Consider the following 13,225-nt stretch of genomic DNA (forward strand, 5'->3'; position numbering starts at 1 on the left):
TTTGGTGTGTGTGTGTGTGTGTGTGTGTGTGTGTGTGTGTGTGTGTGTGTGTGTGTGTGTGTGTGTGTGTGTGTGTGTGTGTGTGTGTGTGTGTGTGTGTGTGTGTGTGTGTGTGTCTCTATGCCTGATTGCACATGTTCTGTATGTGGTTTGTGTTTAACAGCAATATTTGATATGATTTGTTGGCCTCAGTTTGTAGTTGTGTTAAGATCTAAGAAAGAGTTCTGGTCTTGTTGCAATGGCTGTATATCTTTAGCTTTATGGCCGTCAGTCTGCATGCCACGGTTTGGTGGTTGAGTTTGTGTTTGACTTTGGTTCTGGGCCACATGATGTGTCTTGTAATCATTAGGCACATCCCAGTGAAATGCAGACTGAATGTATGTGGCCACATCTTGACCACATACACACACGTAAAAGGAAAAAAGCTGCAGCTGATTCTTTTACTTGTACACACGCACATATTAAGTCAAACACACATGGCACAAGCATGTATATACGGCTACATAGACCTATAGTTGAAGACACACTTACTGACACACATTCACTGTCAGCACTGGTGGCCTGTGGGGCTTTTGTAGTGCTGAGAGGCCACAAACGACAGCTTTGTGTTCTGGGAGGCTGGGAAAGTTGGACTGCAATACACACACACACACACACACACACACACACACACACACACACACACACACACACATACACACACTTTGGCAGTGTTAAAGGCTGTGCACAGTTCTGCCTAGCTCAATAGGCTGATTCATTAGAGCCTCCTCATGACACTGGAAGAGCAAATGGACTTGCAGTAAAGGGAGGACGGGGAGACGGGAGTGTTACAGCTCAGCACTCTGCTGCTGAAGTCTGACATGACCTGACAGTAGTCAGGTCAGTCTTAAAGGAACAATCCACCCTTAAATACGTGTTTTTTGTGCGTTGGGTATTGTGGTTTGCATTCCCAGGTTCATTTAGTTGTTTGCCGATCGATCAAATGTCGGAAAATGGTGTAAAATGCCGATCACTGTTTCCCAAAGCCCAAAATAATGTTTTTTCAAAAACCCAAAGATATTCAGTTTACTGTCATAGAGTAAAGAACCAGAAAATATTTACTTTTAAGAAGCTGGAATCAGAGAATGTTGACTTTTTTCCTTTAAAAATACTCCAATAGTTGCTGATTAATTTAACAACTAATCAATTAATCGTTGCAACTCTAATAGATATATTTGTATTGAGAGTACATTGCCTCTCCTCTTAACTTGTCCTGACCTCACTAGGTTTTGGGTATAACACTTGTAATGGAACAAGCACTGCCTTAGGCTCTCTTACATAAAGACATCCAAATCATGACAGTGTTGTATTCACTTCTAGATCCCCTATTATATTTATGGTAACAGAAACTGGGAAGGATGACACTTGTTGTTCCTGATTGGCCCATTGGGCTGCTTGTGCTCTGCATCAGACAAATAAAGCGACTTCTTTCACATTTTTGTGTATTAAAATTATTTTCTTCTTATTTCTTCTTGTAATCATCTTACATCTTTTTTCCTATTCTTTGCCCTACACTACTACAAGTATTTGCGATCTTCATGGTAGTCCAGCTCTACTTGGATGGTCCAGATATTATAGAGAATTTCATGACTAGCATTATAGCTGTCATAAGTGTGCCATCGAAACATCATTCTGCTTTATTTTACTTGCTGCAAATCCAAAAACCCCAAATTTAGAGGGTAATGACAGCCACCATTACACATCATTATTCACACTGGAGCCACACAATGATTCAAAAATATTTACACTCCTCAGTCATTCTGCCCCAATCCATAAAAACAATGTTCAGACCCTTTTCTTTCCAATAGCTCATCTCAAATTCATTTCATTTGCTCTGCAGGAGAGATTTTTTTTTTTTTTTTTTTTAAAGGAGGTTGTTTTTATCTAATATCATCATTACTGAATCTGGCAACCGGCAGTGGAAATGTGCTGTGGAGTGAAGTGGGTGTTGTAAGTAACGATGCTTGGCAGTGAGCTATGTTGTCTGGATCTTTCCTTCGCTGTCTCCTCTGGAGCCAGGCAGACTTAAAGCCCGGGCCTCCTGTCGACGAGGGGTTCTCACAGCCCCAACTCCCCCTTTGGATATGTGTGAGATTTACTTTGTGTCCTAACAGCTCCCTCTGGACAGCGCTGGGAGATTAGGCTGAATTTTCATATTTTTATGACCTGTTGTAGGTAGTTTCATGCTTTACCTGACATCATTATAATGGAGCTACCAACATGAGTATTTTTCTTTCTTTGTAAAGGAAAGAAAAGTAATAGGTGTTCAACTGATGTAAGGTCAGTTTTACACAACATGCCATTATTGCTATTTTAAGAATTGGATTGTTACATTTTAAGTTGACCCGGCAAACATGTTCTGTCCCTGTCACAGTGTGCTTTTTTACCATAATGAGCACCTCCTGACCTTGTGCCAGACATGGACTCGTTAGTTGAAACACCATGTTTACGTCTGTCACATGATGTTATAGTCAACATGGAGAATTAAAGAGAGACCCCCCTCCCCAATGCAAATAGGCCAAGAGTCTCCACACCCCACACTGTGAGGGGAGGTCGCCTCAGGACTCGACCGACTTCTGCAAATAAACAAGGAAAATTAAATCTGGATGATTAACAAAGCTGAGTGCTTGGGGACATTATGTCAGATTTGCCTATTATAAAATATGACATATACCCATGAATTATTTATTTAAATGTCATATTGTGTCAACATCTAGAGCTATGCAGTAAGAAAATGTATAGACTCCGGAAGGAGTTTAATAAATGATACATAAAGAACACATACATCCAGTTCCACTATCTTCTCTGCAACAGTTCCAGTGCTTGTAGTGTCAGTTCGTGCTGTTTGTTACTATATAGGGACTCTACTACCTTCTGAATTACTTGTACAGTGTGACAACATATGGCTTAAATTCCTTTACAAAAAGGACAGATAGTGGCTGTGTTACAGGCCTTCCTGCATCAACTTCACTCTATTCCACATACATTGTTTCCGATGCAAGCCAACAGCCGCTGCAGGTGAATCCTAGCACTTCCTTTGGGTTTTTCAGGAGATTTGAGCTTGCATCAGCAGTTACGTTGCTTTGCTATCCTCTCGTGTTTGCAGGGAGTAGAAAGGGTTTATTCACTTTGTATGCACAGAGTTGGAATCTGGGCAGAGACATGTTTTTTTCTAACCACTTGATCAGATTTCTGGGCACATTCTGTTCTCTTCTAGAAAAATATATTTTGACAAATAAAGACAACTATTGTATTGTTGTCTTATTCTTGTTGATGCTGCAGTTTTGTGGTAATGACTTTTTCTACAGCTCCAGGGGAATACTTAGTTGTTTTTGCTTAGAAAAAGCTACATATTTGTCACAAGAATCATGTATGGTAGAAAATTAAAATTGTGGTGTGAGAGAGGGTCCTCCGATCTACTGTTATTGTGACATTCACCGGCATACATGTGAACACACAGCTGTTGAGTCTTCAGTGCTGAGTTGAGGATCTTTTAATGGAAGGGCACTGACAGAGAAGCACTTCACAACTTGATGATTTATAATGTATGAATCTTACTATGTTATGCACAGATTATATGTACCCACATAGAATTACCAACCAGCATAAATTTACAACTGCATGTGGCCTTTGGGCTCATCTTGCTCTTCTTAAACTATATAATTACCCACCTATGAGTGCTTATTAACGTACAGTATGCATACACCATCTGCCATTTGCAAAGTGCACTGCTCCATCTTCCTCCTTCCTCTCCTTTAAAAAGAGGTATTGTAGAAAGTTACAACTCGCAATCCGACTCATAAATAATCTAGACGTGCATCCGTTTTTAACCCATGGAGACTGCCGGGCCCCTGCGCATTTCACTCAAATATGTGCTAATGTTAGACCAGGCATCCAGCTACGGCTATGCAGTGGAAGGCCAGAGGGCGAGGTTTATTCTGGGACAGGTATGCACCGTCTGAGAGCTGGAGGAAGACCCTGAGAGTGGATGTTGTGTTGGTTCTTGTGTTTATTATGCTCTTTAAAAAAAAGCATGTGTGAGTTGTTTTTACATGAAGCATCTGACCATCAATAAGTAACACTTACCAGGTTATAAGAGAATGTAGGTTTATGCAGGTTTGTCGATTTTTCTGCAAACATGAGCCATTAGCTCTTAACTACAAATTATTCCGAACAACACTGTGGGTGCCATTTATTCCAGTGCAGCTTTAACACACCACAACTAAATAGTTTCCAGTGTGGGAGATGTACTGCTTTCAGCCCTGACGAGGGATTGATCCTCTCGTCTTAGACGTAGTTTGACAAACATAAAACCACACTCACCGCACAGACAAGCAGAGTAAGCAGGGAATCCCTGCCACTTAGAGATTGACAGCTGGGTATACAGTAGCTTGGCCATAATCCCCCACTCTTAGCTTGAATAATTGATTCTAAATTGATTTCAGCTCAGCTGGCTCACTTGCTTCTTCTGCCGGCTTTAGACAGTAGCATGTATTTTTGCTTCCTATAATTACTGTCTGCCATGTTTCTGTGCTAGTCAGCAATAAAGCCAAGCTTTTACCCTCCAAATTGAAGCATCTACAAGGAAGCAGCAATTAAAAATTCATTTGAGATTTGTTTGTTGCTCTGACTGACCATAAATTACACACACCAACAATTTGCCATGAGGGAAGTAAATGTCCTCTTATGACCATTTAAATTCTTCTAAACAGAGTTCTGAGAAGTCTAAGGGCCCCCTAAAGAAGATTTTCCTCAATATCAATCTTCTCAAAATCAGTTGAAAAAAACAACAACTAATGAAATCATGTCCATAAAAACCTTTAATGTGCAGAATGTGCTTTGTTTTTCTCTAGTGGGAGAGCACATGCTTAATGCAGAAACATTTGTCAGGGGGACATGGAGGGAAGAAATGTAAAGATGCCTCCTCAGTTGAACTTTGCATGGATCGCCTAGTCAGTGTGAACTCAGTGAGTTGGCCTTTCACATGCTAATTTAATGTCATTCCCCTGGCCCCCAGTTAACAAATGGACCAATAGTGACAACACTAAGAGCCTGTCCTCACGAATACGCGGCCTCACCCAATAATATCTGCGTCCACACGGATTCACTGAAACGACCCAAAACGCTGTAGTACATATGCCAGGCCTGTATGTGGCGCTGTGATGCCGCCACACCAATACACTTAAACCGGAAGAGAAGCCATGGAGCATGCGCTGTTTACAAACAAGTAGTAGGAGTCCGCCATTGTTGTTGTTGTTATGACGCATCTAGCAGCAGCGGCTGAGGTTAAAGGCTAGAGAGGCGGGGCTAATCCGTTTTCGCCGTCCAGACGACTCCGGGCAATCCGGCATTTTCGGATTTTCCCACTCTGGGACCCGTTTCCAAAAAATACCGTTTTCACACCCCTAAAACACCATATCCGTCTGGACGCAAGGCCGACACGATAAAGTATTTATCCGGATTCGAGAAGAACGTATTCGTGAGGACAGGCCCTAAAACAAATGAACTGTCTTCACCCTCTCATAACTGCTCAAAATTCCCCCCACAATGTCCACCAACAAGTATTAAGTAACATGTTACGGTACCATTCATATGTGTTTTTGAGTTTTCCTTTTAAGAATAGTTTGACATTTTGGAAAATACACACATTTGCTGTCTTGCCAAGAATGACTTGAGTAGATTGATACCAACAAGGGGAAACAATTTGTCTGGCTCTGTCCAAAGATAAAAAAATCCACCCACCAGTACTTCTTAAGATGACTAAATAACACATTATATCTTAATTTTTTAATCTGTACAAAAAAAATGGACAATGTATGAGGTGTTCTGTTTTATTTCTACAAGCTACATGTTTCTCCTTTTTGCTAAGCTAACTACCTGCTGGCTCTTCTTTTATATTATAAGGGCTTGACGGTGGTTTCGATCTTCTCGTCTCTTTACCAGCAAAATAGTGAATAAGCATATTTCACCAAATATGTCAAACTATTCCTTTGAAGTACGAGGCATGGTTTGGCTTGCCTATATAATCTGAAATTTCTAAAACCACAGAAAAAATCTCACAAAATACTCAGCGTCTCAAAGTTTTATGCAAGGTCCCCAATTTCTAAACACCAGCACCTCCCTTCTTTCTTTGTTTTGGTCAAATTCTCCTTCGAACCCCTTTGTGTGGAGGGAGATTCCTCACATGAGGACGTTGTTAAGCTGCTATCAGGGAAAGTGTTGGATGTCTTTTGGAGGAGTAGTGGGGAGGGAAGGACCCTTTAATGGAGGGAAAGTAAGGGGAAGGTTCTCTTGTCAAACCTTGCTGAAAGAAACTGTGGCATTTATTGTGCCTTGCCAAGGACTTTGGAGAGGAGAAATTTAAATTAAAAGTTTGCTCTCAAAGAAAGATGGGGGTGGATAAGAAGGTTTAGGGAGGCTAAGAGGGAATGGGAGGAGGAAAAGAATGAAAGACAGAGGGAAAACATCCAATAAGTGCTTTCATTTTTGAAGACTTTTACTTTTCATTTCACTCCGATTCATTGATTTGCCCTAAAGCCTGCGCCGATGAATAAAACATGTTGAAAGAGCGAATGGCAAAAAGAAATCTTTGAAGGTCCACAAAAGATCACTGAAGCACCCTGAGGGGAAAGGACCCTGTCATCTCACTCCTGTGTTTGTGTGTGTGAATTTAAATCAGGTTTGACCCTCCCCCCTTCCCCTCTTCAACCACCATCAGCACCCACAGTTTGACCCCCTTCCTGCATGCTGGCTAGTCCTCTGCAGCTCGTGCAGCAGATAAGTTGTGTTTTCCATCAGTGTTGCTCTCTGCACAGAACCAGATACAGCAGAGCGGCTCCTGCTTTAGTGTAGGAGGAGCGTGAAGGAAAGAGGGCAGCCGGCGCAACAGTTTTACACTGCATTCAGCTACAATGGGAGAGGCGTGTTAGAGAGAGAGAGAGAGAGAGCGCAGTACAGGCAGAGGGACTCGCTGCAGTGCAGGTGGATCACAACTGTCTGGTGAAGAGGAAGGCTCTGAGGCAGCAGTTTACCTCCGATTGGCTGTCCAGCAGGTTCGTAGTGCAGTTTCTTTATAATGCTAGCTGATTGTTGCCTGGTTTGTGCCTCTGTGCGTGTGTTCTGTGATATAATGGATGCTGTGTTCTCCACTATCAGGGCTGCTATCTCACTGCTGTCTACTCTTGTTGCCTCTGTGCAGTTGTGACATTTCCCAGAGCTGACAGTACCAAGGAAAAGAACATGAATCTGTGATAAAATCATACGTGTTTGCAAGCTTGAGGCATACATTAGAATTTTTGTTGGTATTTTATGCACACAAGTTCAGGCTGTATGTCTATGCTAGGAGAAGAATAGAAGACTTTCTTCATGCTAAATGAAATAGCAGAGGCCCTTTTCCCTCCTTTCAGATGGCGAGTTCTTTTACTATGGAGAAGAATAGAGTCGGGAGCTGTGAATGGGCCCGAGATGGCTTTCTGTGTGCAGAAGAGAGGTGCCGCCCTCTCAAGTGTCAGCATGCTTAGTGGTTTGGTGGTGGGGGGTAGGTTCATGTGCTTGTAGTTTATAGAGGGGGCTGGGTTTTATGCATTGACAAGAGATAAGCTATTACCTGTATGTACCCTTTAAAAGTTCCCTTAAAAGCTCAGGATTTTTAATTTCTTCTGGTCTTGTTGCTCCTATCTCACCCTTTATCCCCTGAGGGAAAGGCGGAGTGATACAGTCAAGTGCTTCAGTCGTCGTCCGTCTTTTCATTGGTGTCTGTTTACTATTGACAGAGCAGCGATAAGGAGCCGTTAGGAGCAGCTCGTTTCTATTTCTGGCTGTTGTTTTCTGGGTGTTCCTATGAAAGGCCTGCTTTCATGGTTCAACAACTGACCGAGTGATGGGAAAGTTTGTGGTCTGGTCGCTCTTTGCTCATGTTGTTATTTGTTTACCAGTCCTGAATTTGCTGCTTGTTGCTTCACTTTATTCAATTTTATAAATCGCTTCAGGTGTTTTGCGTGATAGAGGGTTGGCATTCCAGGCCTTGAGGTTACAGAGCATGTTGTACTTGTTTTCTTCTTCTTCTTCTTAAACCTCTGCAGAAGAACCATCACAAACACAATTTCTGCTCAATTTACACACAAAAAAGTGTTTCCCCTCAGTTGTGCATTTAATCTGACAGCAAACTGTAATCATCTGTTGGATTATACAGTGAAGTATGAAGATTTATCAACAAGTTGAATCTTGTTTTTGCTGTAATTGTTTTTGAGGTTTAACCTACTCCAAATATTTCTGCTACAAGACCACCTCGCAGAGAGATGAAAATTAACCTGTACACTGAAGTGCAAGAAGCAAACCAAACGTCAGTCTCTTGTCGATAGTATTAACATTCCAATGTGTGGATATTTGCTATCAGAAAGAGTGCTTTTGGGTTGTCTTACTCCCTGTCATCTAACTGTTCCTCTTGACAAACACAGCTGAAATATTTTCCCAGCCGCTGGCAAATAAAGTCTGACTTGCTGTCAAGTTCGTCTTCTCAGTGGCAAAATAATGAAGTCTGATGGATTCACATCAGTGACAGACATGGTGCCTCCTCCTGAAGGCAGTGAGCTCCTCACACGTTGTATAATCACTTTCCTCCTCTGTTACTTCATCACTTTTTCTGTTCTTTTTTACCAAGGTACACATTTAACGAGATGGCCTCTGAAAGAGATATTGATTACAGCAGTCTGATAATAAGATGTCAGAATACAAAAAGAATGTGGAAGAGTATTGATAAAACATTTTTCTTTTTTTAATTAGATTTCGGTTGAACGTATGAGGATGTTGGATCTTGTTCTTGCTGAGAAAGTATATAACTGACATTAATTGTGATGAAGTCGTTTGGAATTTGACACACTAACTGACATGAGCGTACTTTTTACATGTCGTGCTCAAAATGCCTTAAAACACTTGCGTAATGTGCGTAATCATTTCAAGTGCAATTTCAGTTGCTCGTAGTGTTTCTTTGCAGACGTTTTTACCAGCATGTAGTGTATTCTGCTTTGAGATTGGACTCAGAGGATAATCTGCGTACACGTCCTGCTTCCATGACACTCGCTGCCATGGTGACGGCCTTGGTCCTCTAATGAATCCTGAAACGTCTAATCAAATATTTGTCCAGAGTTCTTTTGCAGAGAAGTAATAAAATAGGACCCTTGCAACAGGCTTTGCCTGGCCTTCATCTTTTGACCATTCTCCGGGGTTTTCACATTGTTTCAGGAATGGCTTAGTGTGTCAGGCTCTTCAAGAAAAATATTGCCGTTTCAGGCCAAATTATTTGCAGTCTGGCCTTGATTTCCTCTCCCGAGGCATTTGTGTATCCATCTGAATTCAACACCACATGCCTGCTCTCAGGTCAACGTTTTGAGACATAGCTTTGAGGTAAATTAAGACAGATTTCTCACTGTTACATGTGACTTTTTGCACTTCAACCTTAGACATGTAGTTCAATAACATTTTAAAAGGAGCCAAAAGAGGTTACTTTACCCCCATGCTGAGGCAGAGGAGGTGAACTCTGAGTGCTGCAATGGTGAAGTATTGTCCCGGTGTCTCAATCAACCCCAGTGACCTGAGCACCTCTCCAGTTCCACTCCTTATGTTTCCACTTTAGAAGGATGATAGTGTGTGTGTGTGTGTGTGTGTGTGTGTGTGTGTGTGTGTGTGTGTGTGTGTGTGTGTGTGTGTGTGTGTGTGTGTGTGTGTGTGTGTGTGTGTGTGTGTGTGTGTGTGCGTTTGTTTTACAAAGAGACAGGAAGGGGTTGTCTTATCCTCCAAGAAATGGGTGTTACTCTTCTTTCTAACTTGTGTTGTAAATCACTGGTTTATGTAATGGGTGTGTGTGTGTGTGTGTGTGTGTGTGTGTGTGTGTGTGTTAAATGACTTGGCTAGCCAGCCGGCGATTATGTCATACAGCATGGTTTCCAGCTGTCCGAGTCTGCTGCATTTAATTTAGTTTTCAAGAAAGTCATCCCCAACCACAGTATGTGTTTCATTTGTGTATATGTAAACTGTATATATTTTAGATGTGTGCTTAACTGTTTGTATTAAAGTGCACACTCAATAAGCTCTGTGGAGCGTCACCTGTTGGCCTGCCGAACGAAGAAATCATTGCTGTCAGGTTCTGGCTAATGAAAGCTCTGAACCTTTTTTTTTGTTCTTTTTGATGATTGTGATTTGGGTCTGATTGAACCCTGCAGTCCAGCTCTAAGCTAAACCAAATGTACTTGGGCTGGGTCCCACTGAGGGGCTTAGATGTGAGCTTTGACAAAGGACTCCACACATTTCAGCTTTAATGCAGGTACACATGCAAGGGCCCAAATTCACTGTGATCAGGTTTCTTTGCAGAAAGCAAAGCAAAAGCATGCCATCTCTGAACCAGTAACTTTTTACAGTTACGGTAATTGTATTCTGTCAACACTGAGGTTTTTTGAAGTTTGCTATTCCCATGGACAAGACTAGCTGATCCTCAATTTCCTCCAGACTTGAATTCATATCTAGTTTTTTGTTGACATAGGCTCATTGACTCATTGTTGTCATCTCCCACAGATGGCTTAACCATGTTAGTCATTTTACTTAATAATACAAAAAGAGTGATTTATGCTGTGTGGTTGAATTGATTTACTGAGGATCATGCCTCTTGCTGCAGTTTATGTTATATTAATGTCTGAGAAGCCAGTGAGAAACCATACTCACTATATCCATTGTCTGTTCCACTGAACTGATAATAATATCAGTTCAGTGGTTAAATGTCTGGCACTGTCTCACATTTCTCTTTGCCCCTGCAGTGGTTTGACCCTTCTAACCCCAGGCTCCCAGTCGGCCTTGACCGCAGTGAGTTGTGGCTGGAAGGGTGACATTTTTTGAACTCCTACCAACACTTTTTATAGACTTCTGTAGGCCAGGTCAGAGTTCATGGGAAAGCTTTGCCACAAAGTGGCAGGACCTGCTGACATGTTTCCCTCATCACTAACACTAGATCTCACAGTACAAGAAGAAGAGAGAATCTATTATGCACCTGTTAAGCTTACTGTAGGTGCTCAATAAACCTTTAATGTCGTTTCTGACCCTCTGACAATCTGGCTCAGTTACTGAAAGCTGCATGACACCATGAGTAAAAGTTTCCAACAAATGAAATATTGGGCAATATTCACCAAAACTGCCAGATGACTCAGGCCTTGGGGATACAACTCAAAAGGACACTTCTCCCCCACAGTAACAACCAACCTTTCCTTTCCATTATGCTCCATATGGATTTAGGTCATTTACTTTGGTTTATCCCCATCTGCAAATATTACTCCTTTACTGTACATTATGTTACTGTGCTTGGACATAAGACCTACAGTAAAGGGGTACTCCAACTCTGATCTGAGATGCCTGCAGATGTAGCATGTTACTTGCATCTATTTCTATTCAGTCTCCCTTTTGTCAAACACATCTTCCCTCCCTGTCCCTGTGATAATAGCAGACTAATGCTGAGTCTTACAGCAGTTCAGCTGTTTGAATGGAGAAATGTAAGGGTTTTTGTTTGTATAAAACTAGCATCGGCCTTTTATCAGCGTTAGTTAGGCATGCTTAGGCAAGCAAGTCTGGTAAGAAACCACCGCTCGGCATGAAACTGAAGACACTGTTGGTTTTTCAGTAGCGGTGGTCAGTGGGAAAAGAGGTAACAAACAGTTTGAAAGGTGTTTTATGAGTTTTCTATTGTAAAGTTTAATGCCCCTGTAACATTCACTATAATTGCTAACAAATGCAAGGTAATAAGTGCTAATTTCTCAATTCCCCATGGTAAAGTCTTAAGCTTGAAAGCCTACTTTCTACTTTGTAAGGAAAGAGGAAGGAAAATGGGAAGCCTGTACTTTGAGAGGAAAAGTGAGAATTTCAAAAGAAAAGAGGGAACTGTTTTGTTGAATTGTTGGTTTGTTCCAGATGTGACATTTGTCTGTAGGGATTTGCAGATCTGTGAAATGTGATGTGTGGCAGGTCAAGGTATTATAAAAGGAAGAGTGAAGCACAGGATATTGCTTCACTCATCCTGGCCTTGTCACTTCTTACAGAACCAAGAATCATACCAACAGCACAAACCCATATGAACAAACTTGCAGTACATCCCTGGGATACACTGCAAAACCATACAGAACCTTGTTTATTGAAGTCCAAAAACAATGACTTCATCATTTAGCAGGAAGCTTTTCTGTGCTGGCAAATATTGACTCTGGTGAGGAGGCTGGGCACACAGCCTCCCAATTTCCCCTTAAATCTCTTCTCTTCCTTTCATTTTCTTTCTTTCTATCATTTCTGTCCTCCTTCCCTCCCTCCTTCTCAACCAAAACCTGGAAGTCATTTATGAAGTCAGGATGGGGTTTCTCCCATCCAGAAGTGGATATTTGAGTAGATCTCAGTGAGGAGGGACTCCAGTTTGACGTCCCACACCTCCCATCAAGGGAATTGCATCAGAGTGAAACTGAAGATCTCAGTGCTGGAACCAGCTGTGGTTTGATGTTTGGCTATAACCAAACCTAGTTACTAAAGCAGAGACTGTTTACCACAGTCACAGTCTTTTTAACAATCACTGTCTCCCCAAATCAGCAAGTGCAAACAGGTGCTGGACTGTGCGTCAGTAGTGTTGGCGTAGAGACTTTGTACCAGATACTGTGAAGCATGTTAAGGGAAATTGGGAATATACTGGCACACCGTCACGACTAAATGTTACCCTCAGCAGACTGTATAGCATTGTATAATGTGGTTAACTAGAGCAAGTCAAGTGAATCTAAAAGGTGAGTTTAAGCTCAGAAAGTTTAGTGGTAAGAAGAAGTGCTTCAAGTTGAAATCCTTTTAAACTTTTAACACCGCTGGGCGCGTGGAAACTGAGTTTTTGAGCGCTCTCAGTGCTAACTGAATTGTCTGAGTGCTAACTCAGACAATTCCCATCACATTTTAAAGGATATCGACTGATTATCGTTATCGCCAAAATCCCCAAAAATAACGAGATATTATTTTTTGCCCATATCGCCCACCCCTACTTTCAAAGTATTCTCCAAGGGAAAGAAAAGTGAATTCCTTCAAGAATATGTTTCAGTTCCAACCTTTAGCCTCTTTCTGTGAATTCTGTTCATCTTGAACTTGTGCCTTAACTGTAAGAATTAGCTTATTTTCCTCTTGTCTCTTA

This window comes from Dicentrarchus labrax, unplaced genomic scaffold, assembly GCF_905237075.1.
Source record: "Dicentrarchus labrax unplaced genomic scaffold, dlabrax2021, whole genome shotgun sequence".
NCBI classification, from domain to species: domain Eukaryota; kingdom Metazoa; phylum Chordata; class Actinopteri; family Moronidae; genus Dicentrarchus; species Dicentrarchus labrax.